This window comes from Ranitomeya variabilis, chromosome 7 (assembly GCF_051348905.1).
Source record: "Ranitomeya variabilis isolate aRanVar5 chromosome 7, aRanVar5.hap1, whole genome shotgun sequence".
NCBI lineage: Eukaryota > Metazoa > Chordata > Amphibia > Anura > Dendrobatidae > Ranitomeya > Ranitomeya variabilis.
The window spans coordinates 211,739,325-211,764,528 of NC_135238.1; the positions used below are offsets into that span (position 1 = coordinate 211,739,325).

At 37.7% G+C, this 25,204-nt stretch overlaps 1 protein-coding gene across 5 annotated transcripts in view; it reads left to right on the forward strand.

The window, feature by feature from the left end:
* The window catches only part of FIGN (fidgetin, microtubule severing factor), a 175,094-nt gene that overhangs the window by 135,227 nt on the left and 14,663 nt on the right, over window positions 1–25,204 (forward strand). The window contains exon 1 of one of the 5 annotated variants that reach the window (XM_077272820.1): window positions 5,173–5,235. The exons of the other annotated variants lie outside the window; for them this stretch is intronic. The gene's annotated coding sequence lies outside the window, so the exon portion shown is untranslated. Of the gene's footprint in view, window positions 1–5,172; window positions 5,236–25,204 lie in introns of those variants that run through there. 5 annotated transcript variants of the gene reach the window in all.

Sequence of the window (25,204 nt, forward strand, 5' to 3'; positions counted from 1 at the left end):
ACTATTACCGTCTTTCTCCTAAAACATTACATATATTAAAAAGGCAGTCAAGCTCAACAGCCATTTTTAAGTGAACCATTTAGGGTATTTTTTTGTCTTCGCCATGTAGACCTTTTAAGAAAATGTCATATCTGCTTTTGCTTAATGTAAAATAGCCCATCAAACCTACTTTCGTGTAACTTGCTTCTTAAATATCAATGTATTCTCTCCAACTTTGCATGGTCAAAAGTCACTACTGAATGAAAATCTTTTTTTTACAATTGTAAGACTAATTTTTTAGCACTTTGGAAATGTAGTTTTAATTGCTTTTAATCCAGACTTTATTAATCTTTCTGTATGTAAAAATGTCATTTAAATATTTGATGAAACCGATCTATAATATAATGTGAAATATTATTTTAATATATTATATTTGGATGCTGTTTTTCTAAAAAAAAAAAAATATATATATATAATTTTTTTTTTTTAGAAAAACAGCATCCCAATATAATATATTAAAATAATATTTCACATTATATTATAGATCGGTTTCATCAAATATTTAAATGACATTTATATAATTTTTTTTTTTTTTCTATTTTTTTTCACATGTTGGCAATTGGGCAAGGTGGGGTGTAGACTATTAAAAAAGAACAGCTGCATGAGTAATGTAGAAACCAGTGTTCCCCAACTCTGGTCCTCAAGAGCCACCAACAGGTCATGTTTTCAGGATTTCCTTAGAATTGCCCAGGTGATGGAATTATTACCTGTGTAGGTGACGGAATTATCACCTCTTCAATACTAAGGAAATCCTGAAAACATGACCTGTTGGTGGCTCTTGAGGACTGGAGTTGAGAAACACTGAGGTCTTAGACCATACTTTAAAATAGTATATATAGGTAGTTTTCTGCGCTGCTGATGAACTTCAACAAATGAAACCAGGACTCACAGGATGAAGGAATATACGGTTTTATTATCTGCTTGTTCCAAAGTTCTCCAACTTCTTCTTCAACTACAGACTGTCGTTGTATCCTGTTACGATGCAAAGGTAAATTTGAGGACTTCCCCATGTATGCGCTTACATTCTCTTTGCGAGTAATACATTTTATTGTGATATGACTACCGGATGATGAAATTACGCAATTGTATCCTTATGATTGATTTATGAGGAACCCGAATTTCAAGCAGGTGGATGTGATTGCTTCACATTATCTTACCTCAATATTTCCTGATCCAGATAAGTAATTTTTATGTTAAAAGGTGGATGCGGTTGCACTTTTAATATTTTGTCTACCTCGGGAAAAGTTCATTTGATTTACAGGCGGCTACTGCAAAATGGAATATTTATTGAAAGTTTTTCCACAATCATCTTTTTATAATAGAACCTTATATTGTAATGGGAGATGGGTGATATTTATGTATCTGAAAATGTCATATTTTATTTTATATCTTCTGTTTAAAATATTTTTCAGATAACTTTGCCATTTTGTAACATATAGGGAATTGGTTTAAATCTAAAAAATATATTTTAGAACTTTAAATAAAAATATAAAAATATATGTATAATTATCTGAGAGCAATGTATTTTATATATTTTCGTATTGTATCTACTTATGTTCTGGTGCCATAATCTAATCTATTCTATTTAATAATAATAATATACTTAAATAAAAAAAAATCCCTATCCTTCCTTAACTACAACAGCTGTTTCTTTTTCTTTTTTTACAACTTCCTTTTTGAGGCTTTATTTAAAAATCCCAGTGCATGTTGGGATGCTCAAATGAAATATCATCATGATGCAGAGGCTGGGGTCACTGCTGCAGCCCCTGCCCCCTCTCTCAAACAAAGAGTCATAGGTGACCTTCATTTCAGGGACTGGGATTTACCCTGTTCTGTCACTGTGCCATGTGCACAGTGACAGTGCGCTCTTTTGCTGGCTCAGATCAGTAGTAATGAGCCGGCAACAGAGCGCACTGTCAATGCATGTTGTAAGATTACCTGGCTTGCCACCCCAAGTGATATCACTTGCATGGGCAGCGCTGGTCTCTACACTCCAGGTATTCGTCTTATAACATGCACTGAAATGTAGGCATGCTTTTAAATATGAAAGTAGTGATATGACTGAATAGGCTTTTTTTGTAAATTATATTTTTTGAAAGAATTAGCCGGGGATTGTTGAAACACCTCTGACTGCTCCTACAGCCTGATTTATATGTGTCTTCTACTCTAGATTTCTTCTGACTCACACTTCAGATTTCTACTAAAAAATTGTATACTTTTTTTGGGGACAAGCACCTATACAGATATATCATTACAAACATATGTAATACTATGCTGTCAGGTTCCTTTTAAGTGTATTAGTAATATTCTATTAAAAGAGTTAAAGATTTAACCCATTATCTACCAATGTCCTTTTTTGGGACGCCTAATCTTTAGCTTCTAGCAACTAAGATTTTATAATTTTTATAATTAGGTACATTTTTTTGTGTTGTGTTTTGTAAAATGAATGTTAACAAAATAGGAAATCATGTCATTGTAATTTTTAATTGAATATTGGGACGCCCTTTTCTGAAAAATCTGTACTTGAAAAAATTTAGCAAATTATGTTTCTGATTCATTAGGACCCAAATCATGAAAAATCTGTCATTTAAAAAAAAAAAAATGAAAAATTGCTAATTTGGCAAGCAATGGATTAAAAGAAAAAAATCTTGCTATCCTTCAAAAATATAGTCTTGTCCATGATTTCTTTATATTTTTGCAGCTAAATAACAATTTATTGAAAATTACCTGGAATAACAGACACAGGCGACGGAGAAAAATTGTGCTGTCTCTCAGGGATAGGGATTGGAGGAAGGTGTACAAAAATGAAACCCATCCCTTTTTAATTTCCATAATTGTCGGAAGAATAGATGTAGAGAGAATTTTTTTTTTCAACTAAGTATTATTTGATGTCTCAAAATGTAATCCAAAAGATTATCACTTCCCTTCATTAATATAAAAAGTAAAACACAAAAACGACATTGTATTTCTGAGAGAATCCATGAATTTCTGGCAGCCAATCACTCCATTAATAACATTTTTGTTTTTGGTGGTCATTTTTATACCATATCTTTCTCATGTTGTCATTCCCAACGGGAAGAAAAATGTCAATAGTCTTAAACGAGAGAAAAAAAAATCTTCATTGTCCCTGCTGTCTCTTTAATGAGATAATGGTGCTCCATAATGGGAGACTGTGCTTTGTATGCTGCTAATAGAGGCCTCTTGCTTATGAAGGCTATTCTCTCTCCGCAGGGAGTAAGCTGCCTCACGAGGCCAACTTCAGCAGGCAGCGAATAGCACTGATCTGCTACCTTGTTCATACTTTCCATAAAGCCAATCATAGGCACACTGGCTGGGATACAGAGTATCCTCTTTTTCTGTTCTTGGAGCAATCTGTAGGCCTTCTTACTTTATCTTTGATCTCTTTCTTACTTACTAGAGCTGTAGAAAGTGCAATAAGGAAGAGCAAGTGCAGGGCTAAAAGGAGGAAAGACGAGAAAGGAAGAAGAAAAAAATTGGATATTATAGAAAATCTTCTCCACTTAGATCGCAGCTTTAATAATAATATAAGATATACAAATATTTACCTAATATCCATTTCTTCGTTCAAGAAAAATATATGCAAGTGTGTGTGTTTATATCATAAAAAATATACATAAAAAGAAAACACAGCAGCACTCTGCATAAGTTTAGGCCATGTGAAAACTTTAAAAACTTTAAAAACATTGAAGCTAGACTTTACTACTCAAAAGGATGATGTAATTACAAAAATAAAGGTTCTTGGCGCATAAATTGGCCAATTCATGTGTGCCCATCAACCATGGCAAGGTGACCTCCCTCTGATGGGTCCCTGTTCTACTGTACATGCCACTCTCCGATAATCAACCTACAGTTAAATAAACAAACCTATCTCTCCCCGGTTATGAGCCTACAATTTATGGGCAGGTAGAACTGATTATGGCCACCAGCAGGTTAGTGGGAGGAGTGCAGGATCAGGCAGGAGGCAGTCAACATCCAATAGTTAAATATGCAGAAAAACCTGACCAGCACCTCCTAAGTGTGAACAAGTGCAAGCTGCGATGACTGCATTATATAGAAAAAGAAAACCCAAAAAATGTAGGTTCTTAGCGCATAAATTGGCCAATTCATGTATTCCCATCAACCACGGCAAGGTGACCTCCCTCTGATGGGTCCCTGTTCTTTTTCTATATAATGCAGTCATCGCAGCTTGCACATGTTTACACTTAGGAGGTGCATGTGTATATATATCACATACACATGACCGAAATCACAGGATGGATAAACATATTATGATTAGTGTTGAGCATTCTGATACCGCAAGTATCGGGTATCGGCCGATACTTGCGGGTATCGGAATTCCGATACCGAGATCTGATACTTTTGTGGTATCGGGAATCGGTATCGGGATTAATATCAATGTGTAAAAGAAAGAATTAAAATAAAAAATAGGGATATACTCACCTCTCCGACGCAGCCTGGACTTTACCGCCGTAACCGGGAGCCGTTGTACCTAAGAATGCGCGCTTGAAGGGCCTTAGATGACGTCACGGTGCTCTGATTGGTCCATAGCGGTCGCGTGACCGCTACGCGACCAATCACAAAGCAGTGACGTCACCTAAGGTCTTTCAAGCGCTTGAAAGACCTTAGGTGATGTCACTGCTTTGTGATTGGTCGCGTAGCGGTCACGCGACCGCTACGGACCAATCAGAGTGCCGTGACGTCATCTAAGGCCCTTCAAGCGCGCATTCTTAGGTACAACGGCTCCCGGTTACGGCGGTAAAGTCCTGGCTGCGTCGGAGAGGTGAGTATATCCCTATTTTTTATTTTAATTCTTTCTTTTACACATTGATATGGATCCCAGGACCTGAAGGAGAGTTTCCTCTCCTTCAGACCCTGGGAACCATACAGGATACCGTCCGATACTTGGTGTCCCATTGACTTGTACTGGTATCGGGTATCGGTATCGGATTAGATCCGATACTTTGCCGGTATCGGACGATACTTTCCGATACTGATACTTTCAAGTATCGGACGGTATCGCTCAACACTAATTATGATCTGAAAACCATGAAAAAAATGGAAACAAAATTTTCAAAATTATCTCAATATCTTCATTAGGGAGTATGAGCACCACATACAGAAATCCCCATGCATTTACAAGCCTTGGCTGCTATCAATGAGAAAACAAAAATGGAGGTACGTAATCCGGCACTGGGTCTGATTAATAACAGTATAGACTATGATTATTCTCCCCGTGTTTGCGTGGGTTTCCTCCGGGTTCTCCGGTTTCCTCCTACACGCCAAAGACATACAAATAAAGAATTTAGATTGTGAGCCCCATCGGGGACAGTGATGATAATATATGTAAAGCGTTGTGGAATAAGATAGTGCTATATAATAATAATAATGGACACTATGAGTAAGGATACCATTGTCCGAAACGCGTAAGGCATTACATGTTGTGATCTTTGTCTCTTAACCCATATATTTTCAGGTAATTTACATAAACATTGGATTTTTTTCAGTTCCAATGGTGGATTGCGTACCTCCATTTTTTGTTTTCTCCGTCTACTCATGGATATCGTCCTCAAAGATCTGTGCACCGAACAAACTCTGAATCTGTTATCCCTTGTAATATATTCGTGACTCGACCGCTTTTTTTTTAATCTTTTTTTTATGTATTTGCTATCAAAGAGGTCAGGAATGGTTGTCTGATGAATATTCTACCATGCACGTGGGCACGCAGATCATCAAGATCAGCTGCTGGCAGCTCCCTTTGCAATTGCCCACCAATGATGTTCCAGATGTGCACAAATGGAGACAAATGTGGAGGCGCTGCTGACTATGGTAGCACATTTAGCCCATGCAGGCTGCTGAAAGTAGCACAAGCGACATGTGAACCTTTCCTTCTTGGTGTTACAATGAGTATATATATAAATGCTGCTGTTGCTATGATAGGCTGTTGTAGGTGTGTAATTATGCCTGAATGGAAAGATTAAAGGGGCTTTTCATGATTTAAAAGAAAATAATAAAAAAGCACCACTCCTGTCTTAAGGTTTTGTCTGGTATTACAGCTCATACGTATATAAGTGCTTCGGGATGAGGAATCATGCCAGACACATCACAGAAAAGCATTTTCGTTTTTCTCTATACTGGACATTTTTAGAAAACTGTACTGGCTGATCAACTAGAGATGAGATAAAGGAATATAATAAGTTGCTTGATTTTCATACACAGTTGACTAAAAATTCTCTAAGGGCATCTGTAAAAGGTAAAATTTTAATTATCATGCTTTATTTCCCATTGCTTATGTGTCACATATATATTTCACAATGATGTACTGAAGATATTCGTTCTGTTCCTGATCCCAGTGGGGCTCACAATTAAATCTAATTGATCTAAATAATGATGTTTCACTATTTAAATTAAGGGAATTAAATGAGATGTGAAAAAATATAAAAGGTTTTCTTACTTCTAGAAATGGCATCACTTTTGCCCAATGCTAGTTTTCTAGTAATCTGAGCGGTATTAACCCTTTCAGACCGGTGTTGCTGTACGTAGCTGACTCAGGAGCTGAGCCCGCTTGGCATAAGACTAGTGCAAGCTGTGTTTTACCCACTTCGCTGTTTACCCACTTCAATGCTGCCGTTAATCTCAAATTCAAGTCAATTAGGTGGGATTGCAAAATAATGTACTAAAAAAAGAAATATAAACATTTGAATATTCCCCCATTTTATCAGACTCAAAATAATTAAGTTTGATCAAAAAATAAAAGTATGTAACTCGTACCATAATACCACTTGGATTTTTTTTTTCTTGTAATACAGTGTACAGTAAAATGAATGGTACCATTTTTAACCACATCCTAGCCATATGAGGGCTTGTTTTTTTTGTGGGCCATGTTCATGAAAAAACTAAAAAAGTTATATCTCTTTTGAAGAAGAGGAGGAAAAATGAATGCGTCAAACGAGAAAATCACCTGTTAATAAAGGGGTTCAAATGAACGAGGTTGATATTTTCTGATCTTATTGACTTGTTGCCCGGCTCTACAGGACTTCAAGGCTAACTCCTCTACAGGATTTCAAGGCCAACTCCTTCCCACTGAAAGTAAAAACAATATATTTATTGCAGGGCATTACAGGACTCTAATCTTTATCAGAAGAATCGCTTTCAAATTTGTAAGCCATTAAGCTAGTGTCTGGTCTTGGACTTCAAGGTCCAAAAAAATAAAATATGTAAGTAAAGTGGAAACCTCTTTAAAATCTAATTTCTAATCAGAGTTCCCAATCTTGACTCATCTGATCTATTTTCTATCATCCAATTTAAATTACAATACTTGTGGATTTTCACAGAACTTCACTCTGTTTTGCTCTCTTGACCCTAACCACTCCTAGACAGTCAAACCCTTAGCCCTGACCTGATCTTTGTGCTAATCTACATCTGTAATTCTACTTTCATTACTCCAATACTTGAGATACTTTCACAATTCACACCTATGCTTAAAAATCAAGCCTTAACTTGTTCTATTGCCTTCTTCCATTCTCTAATGTTCATTTTAACCTATAACTTTGTATGACGTCTTTTCTACTTATCCCTTTGCCTTTCTTTTTTCAATAACATTTCTGTTCGAATTTTGTCCTCTGTAAAACTATAGCCTTCTCTTGAATCTCGAATCAAGTTCATTCCGTCTTTCCATTTTTTTAATAATATTTGTTATTTTTTTTTGTCTTTTATTTTTCCTCGAAATGACTTACTTAAATTGTAGACTCTGCCTATATACTGTATGTGTCTATAGCTCAAGCCATACACAAGTGAATGATCTGCAATTCTAGACACAACCGAAGTAGAAGAGCATCATTGTGTCAATCATCTTTTTGTTTTACTTTTTTAACCCTCTCCTAAAAATTGTCAGGAGTGTATCATAAAATGTTGCCAAATGTAAAATCGGTATACTAGCATGCATTATTATTGATGTCGCTCCGTATAAAGCAAATGTGAATTTTCACATATATTATCCCTCTCATTGTTTATGTAATTATTGCAATTTAAGTCCAAAAGGTGATTCTTCGTCATCCTTTTAGATCCTTTATGTTGTGTATATTTGCTTAAATATCTGAAAGCCTATAAATTAGCTTCAATATATTAATGGGCAATACTTAATGAATAATGCCTTCATTCTTTTTGTTTTGATCTTCTGTAATTTAAACTATTCTCTAGTAGGTGCACTGATTTGACTCCCAACATGGTTACCGCAATCTTATGTTTCATTTGTGTCTTAATGTCTGCAGAGTGATTAATTTAATTGAAAAGGTTGAGATGTAATTTACTGTCGAGGGATTTTCTACCGTTGTATATAAAAACATCTGAGAGGTGAAACTTGGCTACTCGGCATGTGTGACCACATCACTGAATACCCAATCTGGATGTTCTGAGAGGTAATTAAAGTGGACACTATAACAAGTCTGTAATGGCAGTGTCAAAGACAAAAAAATGAATATTTTTAAAATACATCCAATTGTGTTGGTAGAATTTATGTGATTCAAAAGCAAAAAATTATAGCTTACAAATTTCAAGGTAACTCTTGCTGTTTGGCCTTCATAATAAAGCTTCTTGAGAAAGGCTCCATGGAGAGCTGAAACGTAGCTGGTGTGGGTAGAAAAATATTCTTACACTTTTGTTTTTCACCAAATTGGATGTGCTGCCTTATTTTTTTTTTTTCATACTTGTCAGTAGAAGATATAGAACCGGAATCGTTAGATAAGTTTTGTAACCAACTAGGCTGTGCTGATATTTTTTGGAACTGTTATAATATTTTTAGTATTTATAACCTGGGATGAAAACAAAATTCATAAATGCCCCTCAGTAAGTAAATCCTAATAGTGCAAGTAAATAACAGGGTACTTAATTGACACTGTTTCGACCAAAAATTGTAAAAGCCATCCCACCGCAACAAGGTGGACCAAATCAGGATGGTCCTATCTTTAGTATTAAATCCTGTTATGTGCCAACCGGCTTCAATTGATGGAGGCAAAGTAGGACCCAGGTCTGACTGTTTTACACCTACTTGTGTAAAGCAATTGAGACTAACTGCACAGCCCAAAAAGGTGGAGCCACACCCCTGAATGTATTAAAGTGCAAAAAATCTAAGGCAAGACCAAAAAAAATGAGCTGCAACACATGGTGATGCAAGTTCAGTTTGTAGGTGTACTTTCACACTGTGGCTGTTAACAAACAAAAAAAGCGGAAAAGCCATCCATCCACGACCAGGTATATTGAATCAGGATGGTCTTTTCTCCAAGTACCTTATGTTTATATCCATGTACTATTTATTTACTTACTGCAGGTTATTTGCTCAGTTTGTTTGTTTTTTTATCCTAGGTTTTGTTAATGGCCACAGTTTGAATATGCACCTACACATTGCACTTACATCACACCATGTGTTCCAGCTTATACAAATGTGTGTGTGTGTATAAAATGTTTGTGTTTAGTATATATAGTATGTGTGTGTATAAAATGTTTGCGTTTAGTATATATAGTATATGTGTGTGTATATAAGATGTATGTGTATAGTATGTGTGTGTGTGTGTATAAAATGTTTGTGTTTAGTATATATAGAATTTGTGTCTACTAAATGTGTTTAGTATATATAAAATTTCTGTGTGTGTTCTATTATAAATACTTTATATACAAATTTACATTTCTATTTGTAACTATTTGTTGTAATTGTACGTATATAGTACGAGTGAATAGAAACTTGCCTTCTTTGTCCTTGAATGAAGCGAATAAGCTTTTCGAGGAAAACGATTTTGTGCATCGGTAGTTTACTCTCTCTAATTCAAACATGCCCTTGTCTTTTGAGTCAGTCTGTTTGTGCAACTTACCTCTTTATGGCCTCTCCTTTGCCGATTTTCTAAGACTTGATTATGACACTACTAAATGTGAAAATCAATTCAGCACCAGTAACACTTTTCAGATTACATTCACACTGCGGATTGACTGTTAAGGGCTCATTACTGTTATTTTTCTAGAGAGTGGTTTATTAAACACAGTTACCTAATAAGCATCTTCGGTGGTGCAAATTGCTGAAAACAGTAATGAGTCTGATTAGACTTCATTTCAATTACAACAACTTGTCAAGCAAGAGGAAAATGGAAAAAAAAAAAAAAAAAACACCCTCCGAGATGCGAGTGAATTTGGCCACCTTGTGTTTTCAGCTCGGAGAGTGAATAGAGGAGGGAAAGGGCCATCTTTGTGCTTCTGTCTTGGTGCTATAATGAGTACAAAATTAAACTGGTCCTAGGCCAATTTATGTGCTGGTAAATGGCATGGAAAGGCAGAAACGCTGTGTCATTATTATTTATTTTTTGTCCGTGGTGAATTTCCTTGTGTGTTTTGAGATCAGGTTAAATATCTGAATGTATTTTCACAGACATCAATATATATCTGTCACGCATTACTCACCTCTAGGCTACGCTCCCGCAATGAGTTTTTGGTGAGTTTTTTTTCAAGCTGCATATTTTAAAAAAATAAATAAATAACTCAAGTAACCTATTTTACTTAGGTGCAGAAAATCTGCAACATCAAAAGCTCATTGTGGGAACATAGTCTAGGTTGTGTTTTTGCGGCTTTCTTTTTGCAAAGTTTAAGCTTTTTACAAATAGCAGGTTTTGCTGCTATTTAGCTTAGTTTTTGCTTAGTTTTTGGTGCGTTGTTATTCCTGCGTTTTTGTCAAGGTACATTTTTCTCTTGTGCGTCTCACAAAGTATAGTGCATAAAAAAATAATCTGATTCAACTTCATAAGTTTTTGGCACCAATAAAGGAGCAAAACCTGATGCCTGCATTTTTTTGCTTAGTTTTTGTAGCGTTTTTGCACTACCCATTGCTTTCATTGGGTGAAAAATATTGAAAGAAGTTACATGCTGCATTTTTCGTACAACAAACTCTTATGACAAAACAGTCAGGAAAATAAACCAAGGTGTGTGCATGACATTTCTGAAATCTCATTGAGTTTGCTGGTACTGTGAAACACAGCTGAAAAAATGCAACATGTTAACAGCCTTAGAGTCCAAATACATGGTGCTAGTTTAGGTGCACATCCATTTTGGCAGCATGCTAATCGGCACAATATGCACTTCATGTGCCTCTTTGGTAAGGCATTGAACCTCAAGGTGAAGAACAGAAGCCAGCTCTAAGGTGCCCATGCATTTTTGCTCCTTTAGCTGACTCGTCTTTCTGAAGACTGTCCATACACATGAACGTTCAACTCACATATTCTCTAGTGAAAGAGCAAGAGTCTCATATAGTGGTTTATCTATCTGGAGAACAAGAGAATCCCTACCTCCCAAGATATCTGTTGGGACAGATTCATGAAATATATATATTTACCCAGTTCAGCCAACTTTAATTTTATTTGTGTTTTGGGGCCTTAAGAATCGTCACCCCATATATGGTGCCATTATGGATATGTGATGGGTTATGTGTTAATGGCATTCTCTGGAAAATATCCCAAGTTGTCTTCTCATTGACTCAATGGCTTAACCTGTGTGTGACTTTGTATAAAATGGGCAACTCATGTTAATTATAGTATGGGCTTGTACTGTCTGGCCCATCCATACAGCATGGATCTGTATTATGGCCATGTTCATGATATCTTAGTCTCCGGAGTTATCGACCTTGACTTTTGGGAAAAGGTGACAAGTGGTAAGAGTGAGCAAGGCAAAATTATACTTAAAGGGGTTATTCAGAAATATAAAATAAATATATATATATATATATATATATATATATATATATATATATATATATATATATATATATAATATTTTACTTTATTTTGGGCTTCAGAGCTATGGACTTATTTACATGCCTGTTGTTCCCGGTACCAATCTCTGCCGGCACAGAATTCACAGGACACTCTTACCGGTGATTCAGTGGCTTTCCCTGATCTCACGTTGATAGAGCAGCAGCTTCTTTTCCACTCCAGTTGATGGGGCTTGACTGCCCACATGCTGATTGAGGTCCAGCTCCCCACTCCCTAGCTAAAAATATAATATTCCTGGATAACGCTTTTTAAATATTAAATGGTAGAAAACAATTTAGATTTTGAGATTTGAGGCTTGCAACATTTAATCGGATAAGGACAGCAAGATCAAGGCAAATTGGGCACCCGAGTTGAAAAATTGGCTCATTTTAGGCAGGAAGCAGAAGTCATGCATTACCAAGGCAGTGGGACTATATAATTTCGACAAATCCTTGTTCGATTAGATTCTTTTTTTTTCATCATAAATCAGACCATAAAATAATTCATTACACTTTTGCTTCTTGCAGACACTTTCCTATGCTCTAGACTTTGTCAGTTAATATATAATGGATATTACACTCAATTCAGGTGCAAAAAGTAGGCTATTTAACATCACTAAATGCCTAACCCCCATTAAATTATTCTCAGGCTTTGCATCTCATGGTGGAAAAAAAAACCTTCATGTGAAATGCTTTATGGTGATTAAGCTGTCATTTTTCATCAGTTGGTTACTTTACTAACATTTTAATGCTTTTGTGAGTTTCGTGGACATCAGAGTAGTCGATGTTTTGTGCCATGTTCAGCATATGCCTTCCGATAATACTATTTGACATTGAACTAGATACAAGAATTTCTGAATTGGTGTAAGGTAATAAAATAAGTGTGACATAAAAGACACGATGAGAGAATGCACAGCAATATGTGCTAAGCAGCAGCAATGTGTCTTCCAGAGACCAAAGTGAGGAGTAGCAGAATAAGCATGACCTTTTTATACCATGTCTGTATAGATGATTGACTTTGTCACAATTAATAAGGAAAAATATACCATATAAGTAAAAATATTAACACATATCAAAATGGCCAAAGCAAGCCAACAAAATCTCAAAATATGAAATAAAAACTTAATTCAAAATAATCCTACTAATGATGTTTTGGCGAAAATTTTGATGGCCATACACAACATATTTAAGTAAGATAGAAAATTCTATTTTCATCTGAAGACCTCAATCCCTACCTCTTGTATAATGGAAAGGGAAGCTATGCAGGATAGATCCTCTTTTCTTTAACTTCCCACCAGCATAACTGTCAGGCTTTCAGTCATAATGATAAATGGGACATGGTCCCTGTTGGCTATAAAGGTGTAGCTCCAAGAAGATCAAATTTCCAAGATGGTGTCACCACATTGAAGCAAAATATCTTACAAACAAAGCTGCTAGTTGAAGGGAAGGTTAAAAAACAAAACTTCCTTGAGGTTTTTTTTTATGGAACAAAACTTCCTTGAGTTTTTTTTATGGGTTTCTGCCTTAGGAAGTCAGTTGGGTAACCTTGTTACTCGAGTGAGAAACGTTGGTGCATTTGTAAAAGATTTGGCTGTGTTGAGTAAGAACTCAAGACATTCTTAAAACCCTTCTTTACTTGTCCTTTATTTTAGAGTAAATTATGTATGATTACCGTATTAGATCAGTATTCCCCTTTGAGGCATTTGTGACATACATACAAAATAAAGCACAATTGGTGGAATAAGTGCTTTTTTTTAATTCTCATAGACCTTGAGAGAGACCTGTCAATTTACCGCTCTACTGAACTCAATAAAAAATAGCTGCTCTTATTTGTTACCCCCAAGCATTCTGGCATATTGTATGGATATTCTACAAATAATGTGAATACATACCCCTATATGTCAAACGTACAATAGATACAAACTGCTTTAATTGTCAGGCATAATTTTTTACCATTGGGTAACATCATGCTTTAAAAGGGTTGTCCGATCTAAATTGAAAGGTCTGCAGTCATTTTTGGGTCTGCACACTTTTGAATCCCCTAAGTGCATGCGCTGTGAAGATTCGCTGGTTTCTGAGCCAGGAACATCTCCTCCCAGGCAGAACCCTTCTAGTGGGCACATCCTCGCTTCATACAAGTGTATGGAACGAGGGTGCGGAATTCTAGTGAGAGCGGCCTCACTCAATGCGCTAGTACGGAGAGAGGCTGCGCCCTCTAAATTACTTTTGCCCTGGAGTATATATATATTTTGCATATATCACCTCTGTTCTCGGCTCAGAAATTGGCAAATTCTCGCAGTGCATGCGCTGGGGGGAGGAGTGGATTCAAAAGTCTGCAGTCGCACAGAGTGACTGCAGACTTTTCATTTTAGACTGAACAAACCCTTTAAGATCTCATTGAAAAAAAAAACGCTATTATATAAGCAGAGAAGTGACAACCCACTAAATTGTCTCTTGTTACCACCAGCAATTGGCTGTCATGAGTAGGGAAGTTCTAAACAGCCGCACAATGCAGTATTGAATAGGGTAGATGGGCAGTGCCAAACTTACTGGATAACTGTCACACCCCATTACCATATTGGCACTCCCCTATGGTTGTCCAACAACTAGCATGACTGCACCACGTGAGCCGTTACACTTTTTCAATTTTTCTTTTTCCTTATATCCGTGAAACCAGAGGCGTAACAAACACGGTCTCAGAAGGTGCCACCGCAACCCGGCCCATGTGAGGGGTGGGATCGCCAATGCCAGTGCCTAATTCAGCTGCTTGTGCATTCGAGGATGCATATTCAATTGAAATGTATTGCAGAACTGCAATACACGCCGCCAGACTATCTGAAACTGGCAACTGACACTGACATGCCTTTCTTGGTTGACACATGGCAGTGAAGGCATGCCAGGCATGCCAAAGTCAGCTGCTGGTTCCTGAATTGGCTATAGAGGAGGGCACCAAATGTTATGGAAGTGGAGGAAAGTAAGATGATTTTTTTGTTTGTTTGTTTGTATAAATATGTTGTGAATGGAATGTTGAAAATTATAAATGGAAAGTGACCTGCAATGGAGGACATTATTACTGGAAGGAGCTCAGTATGGAACATTATTACTAAAAGGGACACAAGGTGTGGGACATTGCACCAAAAAGGGGCCCAGAATGGGGGCATTATTATTGTGGGGGCAAACCCTTATGTCTTTATATTATCTGGAAGGCAATAGGAGCTCATTCTTCTGACCAACATTCTGGTGGAGGCCCAGGTCCACATAACTTTGCACTGGGGCCCGTTGGACTCTAGTTACGCCACTGGGTATTGATTATTAGCACTTGCATTTCTGCTTTACTCTTCACACAACCTGTCTTACAGGATGGGGCTCTGGTGAGTATCCCCATTTTAGAACACCCAGTCCCAAATTTTACTTGGAGCCTAAGTACATAGTTTAGATATTATAACTAATGCTCAGTAGAGGTTAAATTTTTCCCTGTCTTGTAATCCTTGTTTGGTATTTCACTTGTACTTGTGAAAGTTATGACACAATGGCTTAATGCTATTTACAGTTTAAAATGTTGTGCCTTTGTCACTACTTTTTACCTTTTGGAAGCTAATAAAGTTGTGGTCAGTGGATTTCTTAGTAGCTCATGCAAGGAGTTGTGCAGGCAGTGCTCCATTAAATATGTCTTGTAACTCCTGCTAGAGAAAATCTAATGTGCGTGCTCCATAGAGCATTTCTCGTAAGACTCCAAGTACCAGTTAGATCTCTGCTTGGAGAATCAATGGTCTCCAAAAATCACCACAGCTGGATTTGGTATATATATACAGTATTTTCATTTTAGAAATTGCATAATTGCTGGCATGGTCATGGATCAATGACAGTCTTGGTTCCTTTTGCTTATCATCAGAGAAAAGGTGAAATTTCATTCAGCATTTATGAAGTGGTATCTCAGATGTTAAGTTACGTTTGCTTTGTTTAAAAATCTGAAACCTGGCATGGAAATTAAAACGTGTGTTGTAATTAAGAATTTTCCTGGTAAAAGTAGAAGGGTTCATCTTGTTTTGAAAGACTCTTGATTGAATGTTAGCTAGTATGTTCCCCTGAGGAAGCCATCTTTGAATAGCGAAACGCGTGAGTTTAATTCTTCTCTATACTTATATTAGGATGTATATCCAATGTGATCTATCTTATTATCTCTAGCTCTAAATTGGAGTAACTAATTGTTAATATGGTAAGAGATTCGCTTTGTTCCCAATTTACTATGAACTGACTTAATTATTACTGCCTTATTTGTGGGTTCTCAGGGTTTTGTAAAGGACTAGTCATACTCAGCAATTTATAGACTTTCCATATTTTTTTATTTTTGTAGCAGCAACTATAATAATTGAATACTTAGAGATGTCACAGATCTGTCCTTAATTACGTTTCCTCTTCATTTGACATATTTCAAGATGAGTGGCACTAAAAAACCAGCTTTGAATAAAACCATGATTTTATGATACTCCAGAGGGAGATATATAGCTATATGTGTTTATACACTCAACATCAAAATTAAAATGCCAAGAAGGAAAAATTGTGCAATTATGAAAAACGCAGAAATGTTAATGCTCTGCAAATGATGAAAAAATTGGAAATAACATTTTCAAAACCTCTTGATTTATTCAGTATCAAGTAGGAGTCCTACATGCAGAAATGAACACAATAACATTATTTGACTATCAGTAAGGTTATTAATGGTTGTCTGGGGAATGTTCTGCCACACTGAATACACTTGAGAAAATCATAAAGATCCACTGCTGGCAGCTCCCTTTGCAATTGCCTATCAATGATGTTCCAGATGTGCTCAATAGGAGACAAGTCTGGCCATGGTAGCACATTTAGGCCATGCAGGCGGCTCACATTAAGTACAAGTAACTTGCAACCTGTTATCATGCTAAAATGGCACCTGGGACATTTTAATTTTTCCTCTTGAAGGCCTATTCATGACATTGTCTCCAAACCAACGTCTGGCTATCATTGCATCCAAGATATAAGCAGACCTCATTGCTGAAGCAATGGATAGACCTCCATTTGAGTCTCCATTGCCATTTTGTTCTGCACCATTATAGTCTTTGAGAATGGTGGTGTGAAGTCAAGTGATCAATACGTGCCTTTCTTAGAATCTGACAGGACCATGTGGACAATGCCACCAAGAAGCTTTCATGAGAGAACATCATAGTGGTCTTACTCTCACGATTATCTTGTAGGATGGCATACCATACGGTAGCTGGATCCCCCTAGTGTTCCTTCCAGGTAGACTAACTGCTTAGATTGATTTAGTCATGGAACCAATGATACAACCATTTCTCTGAATTCTCCAAGGAACCCATTTTCAACATGGCAACTCCAAGCTGCATGTTGCTGGTGCTACTGTGAGCAGCTTGTGTGATGCAATTGGTTGGCAAATGCAATGGGAGCTGCCAGCAGCAGATTTTGATGATTTGCCCAACTGCATTCAGAATGGCAGAACGTTCCTCTGGCAACCATACTGAATAAATCGAGATGTTTTGAAAATGTTAACTTTTTTTTAATAATTTTCCATATCATTAAAAGGGAGGCTCCTTTTCAAAAATGTGACCCTCACATCATTTTTTTTTTAAATAAAACAAACGTCACTGTAATCAATTTCCCCAAGTCGAACGTCAATTTTCTGCCACCTCTCCAGGTATGTCGTATTGGCTATGGCAACGACGTCACGTCAACAGCCAAAGCGTTAATTGGTGAGCATACCGAGTCTGATTGGGGTATTCCGCCTACACGGGAATGCCAGCTCAGAGCCACTGAACACACTTGGCTGCCTGTCAAGGTGACGTCAATGCCGCATCCAACACCACATACCGGGAGCAGTGACTGAGACAGACCAGTGGCCCCAAAGAAGGTGAGTACAGCACAATTTTTTTTTTTTTTAAACCAAATACATCAAGGGATTATTTTATATTTGTAAGAAGTCTATAGATCCTGTGATTTCCATAACTCCACAACGTTTCCTTCTTGGTGTGTAGTCATGATCTGGATAACAGCATGTCAATGGTTTTGTTAGCATGCCATAAATTGGGTGAACACATCTTTGCGCGTATCAAAGTTAATTTTGGAATATTATTTGTGTGTAAGAAATGTTGTATTTTAATGCAACGATATTCACTTCTATATCTACTAATGGATGTCTCCTAATTCCTTGGTATAATGGACCAAGTCCTATACACCAATTTCTCTAGCATTGCATTGAAGACAAAGGCTCATGATGGCTGTATTACATATAAGAATATATGTCTGTGTGGTAGCATTCATCAAAATCCAAGCGATTTTCCAGAGACAAGCTTTCTAATCCCTTAGCAATGGAGAAGTGAAGAATAAATCTGCCCTACTGTACTGGGAAGGTCTTCTTTTTAACAGAGTTCCACACGCGGTGCTGGAAGGTAGTTTATCTTCATATAGAGTATTGTGTGAGAGAATGCAACATTCAGCCAACACAAATGAATTTTATATGTAGTTTCTTCCACAGCCATCAGATGGGACTAAATTATACAGAGGTCTTGGGAGTGAAGGACACAGAATTAATGCTCTATGTCACCCTGTCCTATCAACAGATTTTTTTTATTTATTTTTTATTGTAAGATACTTTTTATTGGTACATTAATCATGTAGTCTTTAACCATCCATAGCATTCGCTATTCTTCTGCCAAATAGCAAATTTTGCCAATTTACAGACAAAAAAGGTATAAAAGATTATGTTTTTTTTTCCAACTAGAAATAGAACTGATCACCAAATCCTTGTCCTTTAAATTCTGTCTTGTAGTCTTTTTACTTGTGAAGTTAAACGCTTAGAAAAGTCATTTAAGAGCAGGGATGCCTTGTTCATTCAAGACTAAGGCCCGCAGTTATTAGACCTATAAATTTGTTTTTTGACCCCGGTTAGCTCAGTCTATTGGGTCAAAATTGAGTACAGCTTCTTTCAAATGTACTCAAATTGATCTTTTCCTTGATGGAATACTAAAACTGACGCTATATCTGTGAATGCTTGTGTTTGTATACGCATGGGGTTTGCATTGAGGCTGTAGAGGAAAAGGATAAGGAGTTTGCAGTAATTTAGTGATATTGTAGTATGTGTTATATGTTATAGTCATGCCTATAAATATATAAGGTGATTGTGTGTTTATAGATAATCATTACTGAATAGCATAAGGATTCACCCTGATTTCTCCTAAATCTGGCAATTCCCGGCACAAGATAAATATTGCCTTTAGCTTTCTTGCATAAATTGCCCATAGCGTTTTTTTTTTCCTTATTCACTACATCTAGTATTTTTAGTACTGGGCTTCGGTTCAAGATTTTAATTTGCCAGATGTCCTATGGAAAATATCAATTTTTTCTTAGCCACTTGCAACGTTTATTAGAAGTTGAACACCAATTTGACACGTTTTTGACTGTGAAAGGCCAAAAATTAATTCTATTCTTGCAGTAAGCAGGCAGCATTTTCCTGTCTTTTTCAAATTTTGAAAGTATTCTGTGGGAATAAGGCTGGGTTCACATTGCGTTGGTGCAGTCTGTTCAATGCATGCGTTAAATGAACTATGCAACGCTAGTGCCTTTTCAAAGATCGCGTTACGCAATCGCGCAGATGCTCCATCTGCGCTATCGGTGACGGACTTGGAAACGCTGCAGACCGTGTCCGAGGGTCCGTCACAGAATGACATTACATCGCTACCGCATGCCGATTATGACATGCGTTAGCGATGTGCTACATAATTGCAGTCAATGGGTTCGCTAACACATCGTTACATAGCATTAGTGCCGCTATGTAACGGATGCCGTCAGCGCATTGCTATTAACGCAATGTGAACCCAGCCTAAGAAAATATAACTTGGCAAAATTTAATGGTTTCCTAAATTAGATTTTATCAAATTACTGGCTGCCGTTGTGTTACAGTAACAGAAACCTGTCCTAGAATGGCAGTAGTGAGTATGTGCAGTAGGTATCTCTGCTCCTGTTACCTGGAGATGAACGATTTCACACTGTGAACCTCTCTCCAGGTTACAGCAGCTGATCAACACTTAGATAGACAGGGTGGACAGCAGTGTGAGCAGCCTCTTCTTACCTCAGCACTTTGGTATCTCCAGTATTATATCAGATAGACAGGGTGGACAGCAGTGTGAGCAGCCTCTTCTTACCACCGCACCTAGGTATGTCCAGTATTAGATTAGATAGACAGGGTGGACAACAGTGTGAGCAGTCTCTTCTTACCTCAGCACCTTGGTATCTTCAGTATTAGATCAGATAGACAGGGTGGACAGCAGTGTGAGCAGCCTCTTCTTACCTCAGCACCTTGGTATCTTCAGTATTAGATCAGATAGACAGGGTGGACAGCAGTGTGAGCAGCCTCTTCTTACCTCAGCACTTTGGTATCTCCAGTATTAGATCAGATAGACAGTGTGGACAGCAGTGTGAGCAGCCTCTTCTTACCTCAGCACCTTGGTATCTCCAGTATTAGATCAGATGGACAGGGTGGACAACAGTGTGAGCAGCCTCTGCTATAGAGTAAGCTATGTATTTATTTAATCGGAAAGCACAATCTAAAAAGAGCAGAAATATGAAATTACCTTTCAAACTTTACAAAGCTTTTTTTATTCAGATTCGGGTCACTTACAATTTTTAGAAATTTAATAAGCGATTGTCACCATTTCCTTGTCTGTGCTTCCTGGAATCTCTGACTCTTAACTTTCCAGTTCTGGAGTCCGAATGCTAAAAAATGCCAATAACTGGCTAAAGTAGGTCTTAATTGTGGTCATTCAATGGCTAAGCAAGTTTTTCCTAGCCTTTTCTGAATATCCAGATGGAATCAAGAGTAAAGACCGGCGGTTGGGGCCCCGTAATTGTTAGAATCTTTGTTTCTTTAATCACTTAATGCCTTTTGCCAAAATAGTTTCTCCTGGAGGATGAAAACCAGAACTGTGTAGCCGTAAGCTTTATAAATCTGCAGTGTGTAGACCATGGAGTGGCAGGTTTTGTTTAGTTCCAATAATTTACTTGCATCAGGAAATTTGCCGTTACTTGAAAGGCTAGGTAAATATAGTTGACTATATGTTGTTCATATATGTTGACTTGCTATTTATTTCCTGGATCTGCGTATAGCAGGATTACTTGCTTTTTGTTTTCCTCTTGAGCCTCGGCTGGAGCGGCAGCTTGGTGATGCTGGCACATATGACTTGACAGCAGAGGCCCTGTGGGGCCTTGTTTAAAGATTGCCGAGTGAAGCAGCATGCAAGATGGGCTGAGACTGGCCAACGGTTATACTCTGCAAATTGATTGTTGCAGTTTCGCTGTTGAGATCAAATTTTTTTTCAGTCATGCTGTGGTTCCTCTACCAGGCGAACGTCTTAAGCTTAAGAAAGGCCAAATCGCATAGAATAATGGGATAAAATAAAGTGCCAGTCACTGTTTACTCACATGGGGGTTAAATTTAATTGAGTCACATTGCCATAGATATAAATACATTTATAAATACTAGTAAAAGATAAAATACCGTGCTACAAGGGTATATAGGGGTATATATCACTGTATATTAGCCCATTATATCTGCCCCAACGCACAGCAACCGTTTTTGCAAGGGGTGAACTAGGGATCAGCCCATATACTAGTTAGTAGTAAGCACCTTTTTAGACCCTTGTAGCGTGGTATTTTATCTTTTATTAGTCTGTTTGTCTCTTGGCAGAGTGGGCACAGATCTGCCTAAATACCTGCTGCACTTGGGCCTTTTGCTAGTAGCGCCAGTGTGTTCCAGTACTGACATTTATAAATACTGTATATATAAAAGTAATCCAGGAAATAGAAAAATAGAGGGCACTCACCGGTCTTCATATTCAGTCTTTTTTAGCAATACATATGGATAAAATTCATGGCCGGGAACGTCGGAGCCGAAGCTCGTGTGAGCAGGGAAGGAAGGAGACGACGATCGTTTCGCGCTGTGCTTTGCGCTTCTACGGGTCACTCACTGAGTGACCCGTAGAAGCGCAAAGCACAGCGCGAAACGATCGTCGTCTCCTTCCTTCCCTGCTCACACGAGCTTCGGCTCCGACGTTCCCGGCCATGAATTTTATCCATATGTATTGCTAATAAAGACTGAATATGAAGACCGGTGAGTGCCCTCTATTTTTCTATTTCCTGGATTACTATCATAGTCGCATTTTCTGGAGGAGCACCCGACGTTTGGTTCAGTGAATATTGCAAGAGTTATTTGTTAAGCACTCCCTCAGGGATATACCGACTTGTATAGAACCTCAGCAGAGATTGTGCCGCCTACTGAACTCTTTTATGGTGGGTATATATAAAAGTGTGTCTGTGTATATGCGTGTGTACATAGTATAGTATTCAATACACTTATTATATACACACACACGTACTGTATATGTATATTTATATACATTCATACATACTGTAGGGATTACACTCTTTGGCATCTCTTGAGATAGACACATGCAGCAGGTTCTCAATCAAATAAGATGTATTTGCATTTATAAATCTTCTTTGAAAACAAATGGACTTTCTCTGGCAAAACAATAAAATAAAACATAAACTGGTACAGTTCTCTGTATCAGTCATGCGCTCACCTGTGTAGAGCAAAGTACTGTCAGATGGTTCCTCTCAGCAAACTGTTTCAGTATCTCCCAGGTCTTTCCCTCCTTCAAAACACAAAGCCTGAATGAGGCACCTGGAATTCCTTAAATAAGCCATTCCAAGGCCTGGAACTGGAGGTATGGGAACGACCAGTCCCACCCAGCTCTAGTTGTCGTTCCTAAAATCTGGACCTCAAATCGTGGCCCATTAATAACCTCTCATCACTATCTGTGCTGGAGCCTGCTTCTTCAGGTCCTACATCACCGAGGCTAGCCACCTTGGTGACACATACCTCCCATTCAAGACTTGTCCGGCTGCAACCTTACAATACATACACACACACACACACACAGTACAAAAGCTAAACAAGAGCTAAAGTTTCAGTGGAGCTATGACTCCTTGTAAAAATGGTCTCCAACCTGCAACTTCTTGTGTTGCAAAGTTATGAATAACAGATCACCCCAAGGGGGCTTGCAGTGAAGGCATGTTGAGAGTTCTAGTTTATTGATAGTTGAAAAGATGCAGTTTGCCTTGTAAAGTAACATATGGTTATTTTAGGATTAATCCCATCTTGTTTAGCTAGCAACTCCCTAAAACTACTTTTGTTCAAACATATACTCTTTAGACATAAGTGAATTCATTTCAATTCAAGTCAATTGATTCAAAAGTGCTGTCAAATTTGATTAATTTGTGAGTCTATTCGCACAAATAGCCAAAACAATTGACCACGTCCATTCCATTTGCCCCATGACACCTACGTGGTCTGCACATATGTACAGTATTCTCCTGGCAGAATTTCTTTGTAGGGTAATTTTAAAGGGGTTGTCCGTTCTAAAATAAGTCTGCAGACACTCTGTGTGACTGCAGACTTATTAATCCCCCCAGTACACTCACTGTGTGCTGTGGGGATTTGTCGGTTTCAGATCTGGGACCGGAGTGTATATATGAGTTATACACACATCACTCGCCATACTCTTGTAGCAGCAGCATTTTTTTTTTTTACGGAAAAAAATTCTGAAATCAGTCAGAGACGGTGTGCTTGCTTGTCATAAGCAAGTGTACTGAGCTCTTTGCATTTTAATTACAATCTTTTTGTGACAAGAGAATAACTATTTTTTAAAAAACACCATATTCTCCAACTTCAAGATAATCCAAAAATTATCCAACATCGAGAAATGTAACTTTGCAACATGCATTCATTGCCTGTAGACAGTCAAAGATTAATTTTACATTCATGCACGCAATACTAATATTGTCCTATTGCAGGTGCTGGATTTATGGTTGTGTGCTTTCCTAGCGTTTTTTTATTTTGTCATTTTTGGATAGGGGCTGGAATGTTGTTTACAGTTTTTTTCTTTCATTTTATTGTTAGACACTAAACTGTTTCCACACCTACTTTAAGCCAATTTGACAAAATGGGCAATTGTACAATGCCATACTTGTGCTGTGGCCTGATTTCATATTTTGCTTTCTGTATGTGTGCCTACCTATCATTCCTTGCTAGTCCATTTTGGCAAGAGTTCAATAATTGGGGTTGAAAATATTCACAAAAGTTAATTATATTATTTTACAAAATTTTAAGGTGAAAGAAACAGTTGCAACAGATGAGGTACTGTAAAAAAAAAAAAAAAAAATAGGAAAAACTATACAAAGAAACCCCCAAAGCACAGCTAAGATGTTGGAGCCACTAGAAGCAGAAGCACCACCATTGCCACCACTGGCACCAGCTTACAGGTCGCAATTGCCCTATTTTGTATATTTATGGGCAGGAAGTGGTGGAATATATAGCATGTCATTCGGCTCATAGCAGGATGATGTTATCTCTTTCAGTGACACTATCAGTTTGAGTTCTGCACAGATTGTCTGTATGGACCAATACTCACATAAAGAGATTTCATCAGATGGCTTACTTCGACTGCAGGAGACACTTATGAATCCAGAAGAAGGTTTATTTTGAAGCTAAATTATTGCAGTTATACACAATTGCGGTAGATAAAAAGATGATTCTGAATCAGAGCTGTATAGATATGATGCTAGCAAGATGGATGACAAATACTGACTGGCGAGGGAATACTGACATGAGAGCTGTGGAGACAGACAGGGAGAAAGACAAGACAAACATCTAAAAGGCAAACCTAATTGCATAGGTAATAGTGATGAGCAAGTATACTCATTGCTCGGGTGGTCTCCGAGTATTTGTTAGTGCTCAGAGATTTAGTTTTAGTCGTGTAGCTGCATGATTTACAGCTGCTAGACCGCTTGAATACATGTAGGGATTCCCTAGCAACCAGGCAACCCCCACATATACTCAGCCTGGCTAGCAGCTGTAAATCATGCAGCTGTGTCAACAAAAACTAAATCTCCGAGCATTCACAAATATTCGGAGACCAACCGAGCAAAGAGTATACTCGCTCATCACTAATAGGTAATGGTAAAAACTGATGCTGACAAAATTCTGTTGACACTCTGATAAAAAAAAAAAGAAAAAAACTGATGAAACACCGACCGATTTTGGCCAAGAAGAAAAATTGCTGATGTCTAAATGAGCTGTAACAATGTATTGTCCTGTGTGAGAAGGTCACTGGTAAAATACTGAAGGAAAGATGTCACTCAAGATGTTAACCTCCTTGATATGACCCTGGAAAAATGATCCAGCATACTAAGTGCCGAGAGGGGTTAATCAGCCATGTTAAAGGCTAGGTTTCTGTGAAAAGCTGAAGAGTGGGTGAG